Below are 17,964 nucleotides of genomic sequence, written 5' to 3' on the forward strand. Positions count from 1 at the left end.
TCCTCCGATCTCCCTAGATGCGGCCCCTCCTAGGTCCATCGGGATAGGAGCGGGAGGGTCAGGAGGTGGAACTAACAGGACCCTTTCAGAACGTCCTCGAGCAGCTAGCAGATGGTCTAACCGGATCGACAGGTCTATCAGTTCATCCAGGCTGAGCGTAGTGTCCCGACAAGCCAGCTCCCTGCGGACGTCCTCTCTCAGGCTACACCTGTAATGGTCTATCGGGGTGAACGGCGGGTGAATGGCAGTGAATGGCGGGTGAACTCCGGGTAGTCGCCCCTCGCTGAGTCAGGCCCGTTCCAGACAGCATTGGCCCACTCCAGGGTTCTACCCGTAAGGCAAAAGACGAGGACACTCACGCTCTCCTTGTACGAGGGAGCCAGCTGAACGGTGGCCAAGTAGAGATCTAGTTGAAGCAGGAATCCCTGGCACCCCGCCGCCGCTCCTTCGTACTCCCTCATAGGCGTAATGCGCAGAGCGCTGGAACCGGATTCCGCTGGGGGAGATGGTAGAGTTGCTGGTGGGAGGGTAGGTGGGGTAGTAGGGAGACCACTCCTCTCCCAACGATCCATCCTCTCCATAATTTGATCCATCGCTGATCCGATGCGATGGAGAATGGACGTGTGATGAAGGACTCTCTCCTCCATCGTGGGGAGAGGGGTGGTCGCTGCTCCTGCTGACTCCATAATATGGTGCGGGCTTCTGTAACGCTCAATGAGTGAATGGGTGTGGAGTCAGGCGCAGAGTGCAAAGGATGCGGGAAAAAACACTCTTTAATGTCCAAAAAATCACAGGAACAAAATAGTATACCCAACACAGGTGTAACTATAAAACAAAATAGTACCCTATTGTGAAAATACTAGGACAGCGAGAAAACCCAACAAAACACTAACCACTCTAACAAATACAGATGAACAAGCTCGCACAAACAGAAGCGGGCTAAAGAAACTTAAATAACATCACCCTAACAACCAAACAAGGAACAGGTGAAACCAATTAGACAAAACCAAACGAACACAGAACAAAGGATCGGTGGCAGCTAGTAGACCGGCGACGACGACCGCCGAGCGCCACCCGAACAAGAAGGGGAGCCACCTTCGGTAATATTCGTGACACACATGTTGTTGTATTACAGGCTGAATTCACAATAGATTAAACAGATATAGTTCCTAATAATGACAAATTGAAAACGTGTTTTTAGAAATGTTCACAGCTTGACTGAAAATTAAATACAGAAATATCTCTTTTAGATAAGTATCCAAACCCTTTTGGCAGTGATAGCAGCTGTAAGTCTTTCTGGGTAAGTCTCTAAGAGCTTTGCAAACCTGGATTGTACAATATTTGCACATTATTATTTTTTTATTCTTCAAGCTCTGTCACGTTGGTTGTTGATCATTGCTATACAGCCATTTTCAAGTCTTGTCATACATTTTAAGACGATTTAAGTAAGCCACTCAGGAACATTCAATGTCATCTTGGTAAGCAACTCCACTGTATATTTGGCCTTGTGTTTTAGGTTATTGTCCTGCTGAAAGGTTAATTTGAAAATATGAAGAGTGGTACGCAATGATGTGTTGTGTGGGATTGCCGCAAACATAACGCTTAGTATTCAGGACATAAAGTTAATTTCTTTGTCACATTTTTTGCAGTTTTAATTTAGTGCCTTATTGGAAACAGGATGCATGTTGTTGAATATTTTTATTCTGTAGAGGCTTCCTTCTTTTCACAATGTCATTTAGGTTAGTACTGTGGAGTCACTCCATCCGTCATTTCCTCCTACCACAGCCATTAAATTCTAACTACAGTATTTTAAAGTAACCGTTGGAAGTGAGCGGTTTCCTTCCTCCCCAGCAACTGAGTTAGGAAGGACCCCTTTATATGTGTAGTGACTGGGTGTGTTGACACAACATCCATAGTGTAATTCATATCTTCACCATGCTCAAAGGGATATTCAATGTTTGCTTTATTTTATTTTTACCCATCTACCAACAGGTCACCTTCTTTGCAAGGCATTGGAAAACCTCCCTGGTCTCTGTGGTTAAATCTGTATTTGAAATTCACTGCTCTGTCACACCCTGATCTGTTTCACCTGTCTTCGCTATTGTTTTTGTTATTATTGTTATCCCGTTCTCTTGCCTTTGCTATTCCTACCGGGTTTTGACCCTTGCCTGTTCTGGACTCTGTACCCGCCTGCCTGACCATTCTGCCTGCCTTGACCACGAGCCTATCTGCCACTCTGTACCTCCTGGATTCTGATCTGGTTTTGACCTTATGCCTAGCCACGACCATTCTCTTGCCTACTCCTTTTGGATTAATAAACATTGTACGACTCCAAGCATCTGTCTCCTGTGTCTGCATCTGGGTCTCACCTTGTGCCTTGATAACTTGACTGAGGGACCTTACAGATAATTGTATGTGTGGGGTACAGAGATGAGGTTAAACAGTATTATTGCACACAGTGATTCCATGCAACTTATGTGAGTTAAGCACATTTCTACTCCTGAACTGATTTAGGCTTGCCATAACAAAGGGGGTTGAATACTTATTGACTGAAGACATTTCAGCTTTTCATTGTTTATTAATTGTTAATGTCTCAACATAATTCCACTTTGAAATTATGGGGTATTGTGTGAAGGTCAGCGACAAAACATCTCGTTTTAATTTCAGGCTGTAACACAACAACATGTGGAAAACGTCAAGGTGTGTGAATACTTTCTGAAGGCACTGTACATCCTGATGTTTATAGTTCTATTTAGCTTAGACCACTGGAATATTGTGAGCAGCGAGTGGTTTTGCTGTGGACATCATCATTGACCTGCATGCTAAGTTAATCTGTAGCTCAAATATCAACCTGCTACTGTGTGTGAACTTCCTGTGGTCTTTGGCTGGTTCAGCACCACATTCTAACACTAATTATATGCACAGCAGGCCTGACTGTTTCATCACAGGCCCTGGGAAAATAAAGCCAGCTAATCTTGTGTGCACACAAAGCTCTGACCTGCCTGAGAGAGAGGGGAGGGGGAGAGAGGAGGGAGAGAGAGAAAGTGAGAAAGCTCTAGCAAGAGAGAGAAAGAGAGAAAGGGGGAGAGGGAGAGTGAGAAAGCAAGGGAGAGAGATGGGGGAGAGTTTATTTCACTTTTGTTTATTATCTAGCTGACTTGCTTTAGCAATGTTAACACAAACTCAAAGAAACGTCCTCTCACTGTCAACTGTGTTTATTTTCAGCAAACTTAACGTGTAAATATTTGTATGAACATAAGATTCAACTACCGAGACATAAACTGAACAAGTTCCACAGACATGTGACTAACAGAAATTGAATAATGTGTCCCTGCACAAAGACGGGGTCAAAATCAAAAGTAACAGTCAGTAACTGGTGTGGCCACCAGCTGCATTAAGTACTGCAGTGCATCTCCTCCTTATGGACAGCACAGATGTGCCAGTTCTTGCTGTTAGATGTTACCCCACTCTTCCACCAAGGCACCTGCAAGTTCCCAGACATTTCTGGGGGGAATGGCCCCAGCCCTCACCCTCCGATCCAACAGGTCCCAGATGTACTCAATGGGATTGAGATCCGTGCTCTTCGCTGGCCATGGCAGAACACTGACATTCCTGTCTTTCAGGAAATCACGCACAGAACGAGCAGTATGGCTGGTGGCATTCTCATGCTGGAGGGTCATGTCAGGATGAGCCTGCAGGAAGGGTACCACATGAGGGAGGAGGATGTCTTCCTTGTAACGCACAGCGTTGAGATTGCCTACAATGACAACAAGCTCAGTCAGATGATGCTGTGACACACCGCCCCAGACCATGACGGACCCTTCACCTCCAAATCGATCCCAATCCAGAGTACAGGCCTCGGTGTAACGCTCATTCCTTCGACGATAAACGCGAATCACCTCTGGTATGAAAAAAACACGACTTGTCAGTGAAGAGCACTTTTTACCAGTCCTGTCTGGTCCGGAGACAGTGGGTTTGTGCCCATAGGCGACGTTGTTGCCGGTAATGTCTGGTGAGGACCTGCCGTACAACAGGCCTACAAGCCCTCAGTCCAGCCTCTCTCAGCTTATTGCGGACAGTCTGAGTACTGATGGAGGGATTGTGCGCTCCTGGTGTAACTAGGGCAGTTGTTGCCATCCTGTACCTGTCCCGCAGGTGTGATGTTCAGATATACTGATCCTGTGCAGGTGTTGTTACAAGTGGTCTGTCACTGCGACGACGATCAGCTGTCCCTCCTATCTCTCTGTAGCTCTGTCTTAAGCGTCTCACAGTACAGACATTGCAATTTATTGCCCTGGCCACATCTGCAGTCCTCATGCCACCTTGTAGCATGCCTAAGGCACATTCATGCAGATGAGCAGGGACCCTGGGCATCTTTCTTTTGGGGTTTTTCAGAGTCAGTAGAAAGGCCTCTTTAGTGTCCTAAGTTTTCATAACTGTGACCTTAATTGCCTACCGTCTGTACTCTGTTGGTGTCTTAACGACCGTTCCACAGGTGCATGTTCATTAACTGTTTATAGTTCATTGAGCAAGCATGGGAAACAGTGTTTAACCCCTTTACAATGAAGATCTGTGAAGTTATTTGGATTTTTACGAATTATCTTTGAAAGAAAGGGTCCTGAAAAAGGGACATTTATTTTTTTGCTGAGTATATGTTTCCCACGCCAATAAAGCCCTTGAATTGAATTGAGATAGAGAGAGAGGGGGGGCGGGGGGTGAGAGAGAGAAAAATAGAGAGAGAGTGAGAGGAGGGAGAGATAAAGTGGTGGTCACCAACCCTGGACCTGGAGAGCTACAGGGGTGCAGGCTTTTGTTCCAGACTAGCTTTAACACATCTGACTCAACTATAGGTATAGTCCTGCTGTTCGCCTCAACCTCTGATCGCTGTATTCATTGTTTGTCACGCCTGTCTGTGAGTAACTCTGTTGATGATGAACCTTGTCACAGGGAACTATCTTGTAAGAGATTCAAGTTAAGACTTACGTTAGTTACTATGCTAAGTTCTAAATATCAATGAACACCATATATTCATTGAATTACATCTCCTGTGGGGCGTGCAGAGACAGAGCCTGTGTTTCTGCTTGACCGCTCTGTGATAGAATGTCTTCTCTTTCTAAATATGGTTTGATACAGGCAGGAACCCACATGATGAGCCCTGGTAAATAATGCATGGATCTTAAAGCGTTTCACCCTATCAGTTCCACCCCTCACCTCGCCCCAGCTCAGTCCTGCCCCTCGCCCCGCCCCACCCCCCTGCACTCTCGCCCTGCCCCCATTACTCCTGGCTGCCACTCAGTCACAGCTGACCCACTTTAATTAAGGCACTCTGCTCTATGTTAGCAAGCATCCTATCATTCCTCCTCTTTCCTAATCTCACTTCCTTTCATCCTCTATCTCCTGTCTTTCTGTACCTCTTCCTCCAGTCTTCCCCTGTCCTCAGCCCTCCTCTCTCCTCCTGTCTTTCTCTGTCCTCAGCCCTCCTCTCTCCTCCTATCTTCCCAAGTCCTCTGACTTCATCTCTAATCCAGTCTTCCTCTGTCCTCAACCCTCCTCTCTCCTCCTGTCTTCCTCTGTCCTCAGCCCTCCTCTCTCCTCCTGTCTTCCCAAGTCCTCTGACTTCCTCTCTCCTCCTGTCTTCCTCTGTCCTCAGCCCTCCTCTCTCCTCCTGTCTTCCTCAGCCCTCCTCTCTCCTCCTGTCTTCCCAAGTCCTCTGACTTCCTCTCTCCTGTCTTCCCAAGTCCTCTGACTTCCTCTCTACTCCAGTCTTCCCCTGTCCTCAGCCATCCTCTCTCCTCCTGTCTTCCTCTGTCCTCTGCCCTCCTCTCTCCGTCTGTCTTCCTCTGTCCTTGTCTCTCCTTCTGTCTTACTCTGTCATCTGCCACCTCTCTCCTCCTCTTCATCTGTCCTCTGCCCTCCTCTCTCCTCCTTTCTTCCTCTGCCCTCCTCTCTCCTATTTTTCTGTGCTCTGCCCTCCACTCTTCTCCTGTCTTCCTCTGCCCTCTGCCCTCTGCCCTCCTCTTTCTTTCTGTCTTCATCTGCCCTCCTCTCTCCTCCTCTCCCTCTGTCCTCTGCCCTCCTCTCTCCTCCTGTTCCTCCTCTGTTCTCCCATCCCTTTTCCAAATGTCCCTCTTACAATTCCACCTACCTTTTTCACTCTTCTTTCTCTTGCCTCCTTTCTCTATCCAACCCTCTCCCTCTTCTAATTCTATCTCTCCCTCTCTCTCGATCACAGAGTAAAACATTTAATTACCCGCCAAACGTTTCCCATCCATCACATTATCTCCCTCTACCCTGCCACGAAGTTAGTGCCTTAGTGCTCCCTGCTACCAGCTACCAATTACCTGCTTCTCTCTCCCTGCAGTCACCTGCATTGCAAATGTGACCTTTACTTAGGAGCTGATTGCCTGTTTCCCGTAGAGTGCTTCCACAGGGAGGTATGTATCTGTGTGTCTGTGAGGCCCTCACCCTGTGTGTGTGTGTGTGTGTGTGTGTATGTGTGTGTGTGTGTGTGTGTGTGTGTGTGTGTGTGTGTGTGTGTGTGTGTGTGTGTGTGTGTGTGTGTGTGTGTGTGTGTGTGTGTGTGTGTGTGTGTGTGTGTGTGTGTGTGTGTGTGTGTGTGTAAGAGAAAGTGTGTGGAGGTGGGTGAATCCCACACCCTGGATCTCTGTGTGACAGCCTGTCCAGAATATTAATCCAGTCCGATGGTCCTGGCTCTCTGTGTGACAGAGAGTATCTAGAGTTGATAATTGATATATGACATTGGATGAGTTGGTGTTTTTGTACTATGAAGTGCCAGGAACGAGATCAGAACCTCGTCTGAGGGACCAAACTCAAATATAATTAATAGCGAATGTTATCTTGTTTGTAACACAATCAAACCTGATGGGCCATTTCGCGGGATGTATTGACTGAAAGAAACCAATTTGAAGACAACAAGTAATGACATCATTGTGCACCAATGATTTGCCCGCTGTTTCGTTGATGGACTGTCTTTCAACCCAAGAACCACTGATCGTCTTGAAATCTTGCTGGGTAGATGGCCAATGAGCTGAGCTAAACGGCAATACGCCATGTTTATGTGTTGCAAGACCAACCCATGTAGTAAGCTCCAGCGTAAAGAGAGTCATGCACTATTGAATTTTCATACCGGAAGAAGCTACGCATTTAAGCACTGTATTGTTTGGTGAATGCGCAGATTCAGCTGTTTATATTGTGGATTTGTGCGATTGTGGAGGAATATTTTTTGAACGGGAGAAGACATCGTTTTGGACTGGTAAGTTCTTATCATGCTAACGCCCTTGTTTGAAATTAATAATATAAAATATTATTTGTGATTTTTTTATTTATTTTAGAAGCAATATAAAATATTTAATGTCATGAAATGTGAGATGCGTGTGTCTGCCGCCCCACCCCAACCGACATGAAATAGCCTATTTGAGGCTGTTGAGGAGAGTGCAGGACCACATCAATGGCCAAAGTGAAATGGAAATAGTAGATACAGCTGGTCTGTTGTAATATAATAAAGACAGTAAAATAATAAAGACAGTAGATCTAGCTGGTCTGTCATAATATAATAGAGACAGTAGATCTAGCTGAAATGTCATAATATAAAAGAAACAGTAGATCTAGCAGGTAATAATAATATAATAATATATTCAACCTTCAACTCTCTATATATATCTGTTTATTATACCTGTTGATACAGGGCTCATATGTGAAACTATTCTAACTGAACATTTTCATTCACAGTGACACTGACACCGAATGGGAGTCTTATCCGGTGTCTTGTGTGAATTTAAGTATGCTCTCTCTAATTCTCTCTTTCTCTCTCTCGGAGGACCTGAGCCCTAGGACCATGCGTCAGGACTACCTGGCATGATGACTCCTTGCTGTCCCCAGTCCACCTAGCCTTGCCGCTGTTCCAGTTTCAACTGTTCTGCCTGCGGCTATGGAACCCTAAACTGTTCATTTTTACTCTTGAGGTGCTGTCCTGTTGCACCCTCTACAGCCACTGTGATCTCCACCCGGCACAGCCAGAAGAGGACTGGCCACCCCTCATAGCCTGGTTCCTCTCTAGGTTTCTTCCTAGGTTTTTGCCTCTCTAGGGAGTTTTTCCTAGCCACCGTGCTTCTACACCTGCATTGCTTGCTGTTTGGGGTTTTAGGCTCGGGCTATATGAATAGATTTGATTTGATAGAGGACTGAGGGTCATCCAAATATTGAAAGTGTGTAAATAGTTACCCATGTTATTTTGTAAATTGTAAATGTATATATTTTTTTTCATATTTTTTTTTCCATTTTTTGGAGGGGGGGGGGGTGTGTTAGAATACCATTTTGGCATTTTGTATATAGTTATTTGTTTCAAAATGTATACCTTCACCAATTTGGCCACTTGTGTACATTTGGGCTACTTGTGTGGGACACCTGGGTGACTTGATAAATGTCATGTAGCACACTCATTTTGGAAGTTAGCATTCTGAAACTTTGCACAAGTACTGTTGCCCTCTTGTGGTTTTCACTGAAATTGTCCCCATCATCCTATCTGAATGTTTGTTTTGTCTTGGTCATTTTAAAGATGATGATACAAAAATAAAAATAAAAAACATATGTTTTTTTTCATTGTTTTAACTAAACCAGATCTATTGTGTGTTATTCTCCTACATTCAATTCATATTTACACATACTTCAGAGTGTTTTCTTTCAAATGGTAACAAGAATATGCATATCCTTGGTTCTGTGCCTGAGCTACAGGCTGTTAGATTTGGGTATGTCTTCAGGCTGAAATTGCACAAAGTAGGGGGGGAGCTGAAAGAAGTTTTCACCAGCTGATATCTAACCCTACAACCAGCTCATATCTAACCCTATAACCAGCTCATATCTAACCCTATAACCATCTCATATCTAACCCTATAACCAGCTGATATCTAACCTTAAAACCAGCTGATATCTAACCCTTTAACCATCTCATATCTAACCCTATAACCAGCTGATATCTAACCCTTAACCATTTCATATCTAACCCTTTAACCAGCTGATATCTAACCTTATAACCAGCTGATATCTAACCATATAACCAGTTGATATCTAACCCTGTAACCATCTCATATCTAACTCTATAACCATCTCATATCTAACCCTATAACCAGTTGATATCTAACCCTGTAACCATCTCATATCTAACTCTATAACCATCTCATATCTAACCCTATAACCAGTTGATATCTAACCCTGTAACCATCTCATATCTAACCCTATAACCAGCTGATATCTAACCCCATAACCAGCTGATATCTAACCATTTAACCATCTTATATCTTACTCTATAAACAGCTGATATCTAACCCTGTAACCATCTCAAATCTAACCCTATAACCAGCTGATATCTAACCCTATAACCAGCTTATATCTAACACAATAACCAGCTGATATCTAACCCTGTAACCATCTCATATCTAACCCTATAACCAGCTGATATCTAACCCTATAACCAGCTGATATCTAACCCTATAACCAGTTGATATCTAACCCTATTACCCTCTCATATCTAACCCTAAAACCAGCTGATATCTAACCCTATAACCAGCTTATATCTAACACAATTGTCACGTTCTGACCTCGATTTTCTTTGTTTTGTATTTATTTAGTATGGTCAGGGCGTGAGTTGGGTGGGCAGTCTATGTTTGTTTTTCTATGTTTTGGGGCAGTTCTATGTTTTCGGCCTAGTATGGTTCTCAATCAGAGGCAGGTGTCATTAGTTGTCTCTGATTGAGAATCATACTTAGGTAGCCTGGGTTTCACTGTGTGTTTGTGGGTGATTGTTCCTGTCTTTGTGTTTGCACCAGATAGGGCTGTTTTGAGTTCTCACGTTTCTTGTTTTCGTTAGTTTGTTCATGTATCGTGTCTTCATTAAAATACAATGAACAACCACCACGCTGCTTTTTGGTCCGCTTCTACTTCACAACAAGAGAACCGTTACAGAATCACCCACCACAACAGGACCAAGCGGTGTGGTAATGGGCAACGGAAAAAGCAGCAGCAGGAGCAGCGCGAGGAGGTATGGACATGGGAGGAAGAATTAGACGGAAGAGGACCCTGGGCTCAGCCAGGAGAATATCGCCGTCCCAAAGAAGAACTGGAGGCGGCGAAAGCGGAGAGGCGCTGGTATGAGGAGGCAGCGCGGCGTCGTGGATGGAAGCCCGGGAGTCAGCCCCAAAAATTTCTTGGGGGGGGGGCTAACAGGGAGTATGGCTACGCCAGGTAGGAGACCTGAGCCAACTTCCTGTGGTTACCGGGGGGCTGGAGAGACCGGGCAGGCACCGTGTTATGCTGTGGAGCGCACGGTGTCCCCAGTGCGGGTGCACAGCCCGGTGCGGTACATTCCAGCTCCGCGTATCGGCCGGGCTAGAGTGGGCATCGAGCCAAGTGCCATGAAGCCGGCTCTACGCATCTGGTCTCCAGTGCGTCTCCTTGGGCCGGCTTACATGGCACCAGCCTTGCGCACGGTGTCCCCGGTTCGCCTGCATAGCCCAGTGCGGGCTATTCCACCTCGCCGCACTGGCAGGGCGACCGGGACCATTCAACCGGGTAAGGTTGGGTAGGCTCGGTGCTCAAGAGCTCCAGTGCACCTGCACGGCCCGGTCTATCCGTCACCACCTCCACGCACCAGCCCTCCGGTGGCAGCTCCCCGTACCAGGCTGTCTCTCCGGCCCATCCTTGCAGGGGCTCTCTCCTCTCCAGCGCTGCCGGAGTCTCCCGCCTCTCCGGCGCTACCAGAGCCTTCCTCCTCTCCAGCGCTGCCGGAGTCTCCCGCCTGTTCGGCGCTAGGAGAGCTACTCAGCCCAGCGTTGCCGGAGCTTCCCGTCTGCCCAGCGCCGCCAGCGCCGCCCGTCTGCCCAACGCCGCCAGCGCCGCCCGTCTGCCCAGCGCCGCCAGTGCCGCCCGTCTGCCCAGTGCCGCCCGTCTGCCCAGCGCCGCCAGTGCCGCCCGTCTGCCCAGCGCCGCCAGTGCCGCCCGTCTGCCCAGCGCCGCCAGTGCCGCCCGTCTGCCCAGCGCCGCCAGTGCCGCCCGTCTGCCCAGCGCCGCCAGTGCCGCCCGTCTGCCCAGCGCCGCCAGTGCCGCCCGTCTGCCAGGAGCCGCCAATGCCGCCCGTCAGCCAGGGGCCGCCAGTGCCGCCCGTCAGCCAGGGGCCGCCAGTGCCGCCCGTCAGCCAGGGGCCGCCAGTGCCGCCAGTCAGCCAGGGGCCGCCAGTGCCGCCAGTCAACCAGGGGCCGCCAGTGCCGCCAGTCAGCCCAGCGCCAGCGCCGCCAGTCAACCAGGGGCCGCCAGTGCCGCCAGTCAGCCAGGGGCCGCCAGTGCCGCCAGTCAGCCAGGGGCCGCTAGAGCCCCTCCGCCCGGAGCAGCTGCCCCTCTGTCCCGAGCAGCTGTCCCTCTGTCCCGAGCAGCTGTCCCTCTGTCCCGAGCAGCTGTCCCTCTGTCCCGAGCAGCTGTCCCTCTGTCCCGAGCAGCTGTCCCTCTGTCCCGAGAAGCTGCCCCTCTGTCCCAAGCAGCCCCTCTGTCCAGTGGGGTCATTGAGAGGGGTGGGTATGGTGAGTAAGCCACGGAGGCGGACAATAAGGCGGACTAAGACAATGGCGAAGTGGGGTCCGCGTCCCGCGCCAGAGCCGCCACCGCGGACAGACGCCCACCCAGACCCTCCCCTATAGGTCAAGGTTTTGCGGCTGGAGTCCGCACCTTTGGGGGGGGGGTACTGTCACGTTCTGACCTCGATTTCCTTTGTTTTGTATTTATTTAGTATGGTCAGGGCGTGAGTTGGGTGGGCAGTCTATGTTTGTTTTTCTATGTTTTGGGGCAGTTCTATGTTTTCGGCCTAGTATGGTTCTCAATCAGAGGCAGGTGTCATTAGTTGTCTCTGATTGAGAATCATACTTAGGTAGCCTGGGTTTCACTGTGTGTTTGTGGGTGATTGTTCCTGTCTTTGTGTTTGCACCAGATAGGGCTGTTTTGAGTTCTCACGTTTCTTGTTTTCGTTAGTTTGTTCATGTATCGTGTCTTCATTAAAATACAATGAACAACCACCACGCTGCTTTTTGGTCCGCTTCTACTTCACAACAAGAGAACCGTTACAACAATAACCAGCTGATATCTAACCCTGTAACCATCTCATATCTAACCCTATAACCAGCTGATATCTAACCCTATAACTAGCTGATATCTAACCCTTAACCATCTCATATCTAACCCTTTAACCAGCTGATATCTAACCTTATAACCAGCTGATATCTAACCCTATAACTAGCTGATATCTAACCCTTAACCATTTCATATCTAACCCTATAACCAGTTGATATCTAACCCTGTAACCAGCTGATATCTAACCCTGTAACCATCTCATATCTAACCCTATAACCAGCTGATATCTAACCCTATAACTAGCTGATATCTAACCCTTAACCATTTCATATCTAACCCTTTAACCAGCTGATATCTAACCTTATAACCAGCTGATATCTAACCCTATAACCAGTTGATATCTAACCCTATAACCAGCTGATATCTAACCCTACAACCAGCTGATATCTAACCCTAGAACCAGTTGATATCTAACCCTATAACCATCTCATATCTAACCCTATAACCATCTCATATCTAACCCTATAACCATTTGATATCTAACCCTATAACCAGCTGATATCTAACCCTGTAACCATCTCATATCTAACCCTATAACCAGCTGATATCTAACCCTATAACCAGCTGATATCTAACCCTATAACCAGTTGATATCTAACCCTATAACCAGCTGATATCTAACCCTACAACCAGCTGATATCTAACCCTAGAACCAGTTGATATCTAACCCTATAACCATCTCATATCTAACCCTATAACCATCTCATATCTAACCCTATAACCATTTGATATCTAACCCTATAACCAGCTGATATCTAACCCTGTAACCATCTCATATCTAACCCTATAACCAGCTGATATCTAACCCTATAACCAGCTGATATCTAACCCTATAACCAGTTGATATTAAACCCTATAACCATCTCATATCTAACCCTATAACCAGCTGATACCTAACCCTGTAACCATGTCATATATAACCCTATAACTAGTTGATATCTAACCCTGTAACCAGCTGATATCTAACCCTACAACCAGCTGATATCTAACCCTAAAACCATCTCATATCTAACCCTATAACCAGCTGATATCTAACCCTATAACCAGCTGATATCTAACCCTAGAACCATCTCATATCTAACCCTATAACCAGCTGATATCTAACCCTATAACCAGCTGATATCTAACCCTTTAACTATCTCATATCTAACCCTATAACCAGTTGATATCTAAAACTGTAACCATCTCATATCTAACCCTATAGCCATCTCATATCTAACCCTATAACCATTTGATATCTAACCCTATAACCAGCTGATATCTAACCCTGTAACCATCTCATATCTAACCCTATAACCAGTTGATATCTAACCCTATAACCAGTTGATATCTAACCCTATAACCAGCTGATATCTAACCCTGTAACCATCTCATATCTAACCCTATAACCAGTTGATATCTAACCCTATAACCAGTTGATATCTAACCCTGTAACCATCTCATATCTAACCCTATAACCAGTTGATATCTAACCCTATAACGAGTTGATATCTAACCCTATAACCAGCTGATATCTAACCCTGTAACCATCTCATATCTAACCCTATAACCAGTTGATATCTAACCCTATAACCAGTTGATATCTAACCCTATAACCAGCTGATATCTAACCCTGTAACCATCTCATATCTAACCCTATAACCAGTTGATATCTAACCCTATAACCAGCTGATATCGAACCGTGTAACTATCTCATATCTAACCCTATAACGAGCTGATATCTAACCCTATAACCAGCTGATATCTAACCCTATAACCAGTTGATATCTAACCCTATAACCATCTCATATCTAACCCTATAACCAGCTGATATCTAACCCTGTAACCATCTCATATCTAACCCTATAACTAGCTGATATCTAACCCTATAACCAGCTGATATCTAACCCTGTAAACATCTCATATCTAACCCTATAACCAGTTGATATCTAACCCTATAACCAGCTGATATCTAACCCTGTAACCATCTCATATCTAACCCTATAACCAGCTGATATCTAACCCTATAACCAGCTGATATCTAACCCTATAACCAGTTGATATTAAACCCTATAACCATCTCATATCTAACCCTATAACCAGCTGATACCTAACCCTGTAACCATGTCATATATAACCCTATAACCAGTTGATATCTAACCCTGTAACCAGCTGATATCTAACCCTACAACCAGCTGATATCTAACCCTAAAACCATCTCATATCTAACCCTATAACCAGCTGATATCTAACCCTATAACCAGCTGATATCTAACCCTAGAACCATCTCATATCTAACCCTATAACCAGCTGATAGCTAACCCTATAACCAGCTGATATCTAACCCTTTAACTATCTCATATCTAACCCTATAACCAGTTGATATCTAAAACTGTAACCATCTCATATCTAACCCTATAGCCATCTCATATCTAACCCTATAACCATTTGATATCTAACCCTATAACCAGCTGATATCTAACCCTGTAACCATCTCATATCTAACCCTATAACCAGTTGATATCTAACCCTATAACCAGTTGATATCTAACCCTATAACCAGCTGATATCTAACCCTGTAACCATCTCATATCTAACCCTATAACCAGTTGATATCTAACCCTATAACCAGTTGATATCTAACCCTGTAACCATCTCATATCTAACCCTATAACCAGTTGATATCTAACCCTATAACGAGTTGATATCTAACCCTATAACCAGCTGATATCTAACCCTGTAACCATCTCATATCTAACCCTATAACCAGTTGATATCTAACCCTATAACCAGTTGATATCTAACCCTGTAACCATCTCATATCTAACCCTATAACCAGTTGATATCTAACCCTGTAACCAGCTGATGTCTAACCCTGTAACCAGCTGATATTTAACCCTTTAACCATGTCATATCTAACACTATAACCAGTTGATATCTAACTCTGTAACCAGTTGATATCTAACCCTACAACCAGCTTATATCTAACCCTGTAACCATCTCATATCTAACCCTATAACCAGCTGATATCTAACCCTATAACCATCTCACATCTAACCCTGTAACCATCTCATATCTAACCCTGTAACCAGCTGATGTCTAACCCTGTAACCAGCTGATATTTAACCCTGTAACCATCTCATATCTAACCCTACAACCAGCTGATATCGAACCCTATAACCAGCTGATATCTAACCCTGTAACCATCTCATATCTAACCCTATAACCAGTTGATATCTAACCCTATAACCAGCTGATATCTAATCCTATAACCAGCTGATATCTAACCATGTAACCATCTCATATCTAACCCTATAACCAGCTGATATCTAACCCTATAACCAGCTGATATCTAACCCTATAACCAGTTGATATCTAACCCTGGAACTGGCTCATATCTCTTTCCAGTTCACTCTGTAGCCATCTTCACATCTCTAAATAAGGAAATGATTGACCAACTCATGGAGGACAGTGGAAGTGGACTAAGTATTTGGGGGCTGTGATTCTATACCTTTGGGCCTTTGGAATGTGTTTATTGTGATTTCTGTGTGTTTGTTGGAGCAGTTGAAAAAAATAATCCGTTTCAGGTGAACATACATTGAACAAAAGGTATCGCAGTCTTCCTTCCTCTTCATTACATCTTTTCTCAAACCCCTTTTTGTACATTTAATACCTGAAAATCGAATTAATAGATTAAAAGGTTAATTAAAGTAGCAATCAATCAATCAATCAATGAAATGTATTTATAAAGCCGTTTTTACAACAGCCGATGTCACAAAGTGCTATACAGAAACCCACTCATTATTCCGAGTGTAATGATGTGTAAATATATTTATGAATGTCGTATTAATGTGATCTGTGTTCTCTGGGGAGACAGTGTGTTGGCGCAAACACTTCTGGACAAAATGTCCTGAATCCTGAGAATATTTTTGAAATATTTTCATCATTAATACATCGTCCGAGCTGTTTTTATTTTTACTCTTCATACACATACAGCATATTATACAGCTATAAGAAACAGACGGGTCCGATTTGCTTCAGTTATACTCACAGCGTCAGGGAATCAGTTGATCCTCAAATTAAGTGAATAAATCTCCTGGTCAGTAATTTATGTTGTCTACAAATTATCCTTGACATTGTGGTCTCAACTGCAGTTACACGATAGATAAGAAATAGATTATTTCAAACATCCACAATATAATATTTCTAAAAGGACCGTTTGCTTACTTGTGTACCTCAGACGTTAGATAGACCTATGGTATATGTCTGCTCTTATTCGTCCCTAATCATTTCTACATTCGATGATGAGCTATTTTATTATAATGTGTTTCTGGAGGCTCCTTGGGCTTACATCTTATTTAAGTTTTAAACCTCTAATAGGTAACGTTTAAGTGTCGTTTAACTGGGGCTGCTCTTCTCCTCCGTCTTATTTCCCAGTTAATGTGTTGTGTCAAAGTCTATTACCTCTGCTGGACGGCGACGTCCCTTAAGTTGAAAAAACCCTCTCGGAACCATCAGCAGAGGGCTGCAGGTCGATAAAGCTTTTAGATTTGGAGATGTTTTCTGGGAGCCCGTTTCCTGCGGCTAAGAGTTGTTAATGGAGCTGAAGGAATTATCTTATGACTCTGAGTCTGACAGTAGTTTATTTCCTGGGTCCTGCTCCCCTGTCGAAGCGGAATATGCTCCTGTCAAACCCGCTTAATGAAAAGCAACGCGTCGCTGATTACACTTTTATTTGGTCTCTATGTAGAAAGCAGCGCTGCTAATTTACTCTCCGCTCCTCTGTGTGTTTGAATTCGCTACGGATGAATGATTTGGTCTGCCTGTTAAAAAACACTTCTCTCTCTCTCGCTCGCTCTCTTTTTCTGCTGAAATAGAAAAGGGTAATCGCCCCTTTGGTGAAAAAGTTCAGTAGAATTGTCCTCAATGTTATTCTCTTACAAATATGAATTGATCTTTCAGTTTATCGGTGACCAATTGTAAAATCTGTAGTCTATTTTGTATGTTTATATTTGACACAAATCTCGAAATCATCTTGCTTCCCATGTGCTCATTGAAAGGAAGACATACCTGTTTTATTCCCTAAAATAAAAGGAATAAGATGCTTGTTAAATGTTGCCACCAAGTCATATTGCTGTCTCTTGTATTTCAGTTGCTATTGAATTGTAAATGCCTGCTATGTTTCGGTATAACCGGAAGGTTGCAAAGTTCAAACCCCCGAGCTGACAAGGTACAAATCTGTCGTTCTGCCCCTGAACAGGCAGTTAACCCACTGTTCCTAGGCCATCATTATAAATAAGAATTTGTTCTTAACTGACTTGCCTAGTTAAATAAAGGTAAAATAAAATGTCAAAAAATAACGTCAACTTCTCTATCCTGCTACAATATCAATATGGTGCTGAAGGTAAAACTGGTCCGGCAGAACAAATAAAAACATCCAGACAGGATAAATACTTTGTCCAGCCGGCAGCTCTGTTCTACTTGTTCCAGGGAAGATCTCAATCGTTTGGCTTCACATTAAAACGCCTCATCTCTCTCAGAGCAGCTTTCTCTCTGAGGAGCTCTCTTTCCCTCTCAGACCCGCTGTCCCCCAGGAGCTCACACAGGCCATTACTGTCAAGTACCCTCCACTCTTTATTTTTGCCCTTTTATCTGGAACAACTAATTCAGGTTCCGTTGCCCTTTTCACTCCAAGACGTGTCTTCTGGTAAAGCCCTTCAGCAGGCGGCTGGAGAGCACTCAGCATTGAGGGGTTAGTGTCTGGATGAAAACTTGACTCCAGATGATCTCGGCTGT

At 44.8% G+C, this 17,964-nt stretch overlaps 1 long non-coding RNA gene across 2 annotated transcripts in view; it reads right to left on the reverse strand.

Moving 5' to 3' along the window:
- LOC149984205 (uncharacterized) overlaps positions 1-17,964 on the reverse strand; it is a 98,975-nt gene that overhangs the window by 53,136 nt on the left and 27,875 nt on the right. The gene's annotated exons all lie outside the window — the stretch shown is intronic.

This window comes from Oncorhynchus mykiss, chromosome 3, assembly GCF_057628025.1.
Source record: "Oncorhynchus mykiss isolate SJ-2025 chromosome 3, ASM5762802v1, whole genome shotgun sequence".
In the NCBI taxonomy this organism is placed as follows: Eukaryota; Metazoa; Chordata; class Actinopteri; order Salmoniformes; family Salmonidae; genus Oncorhynchus; species Oncorhynchus mykiss.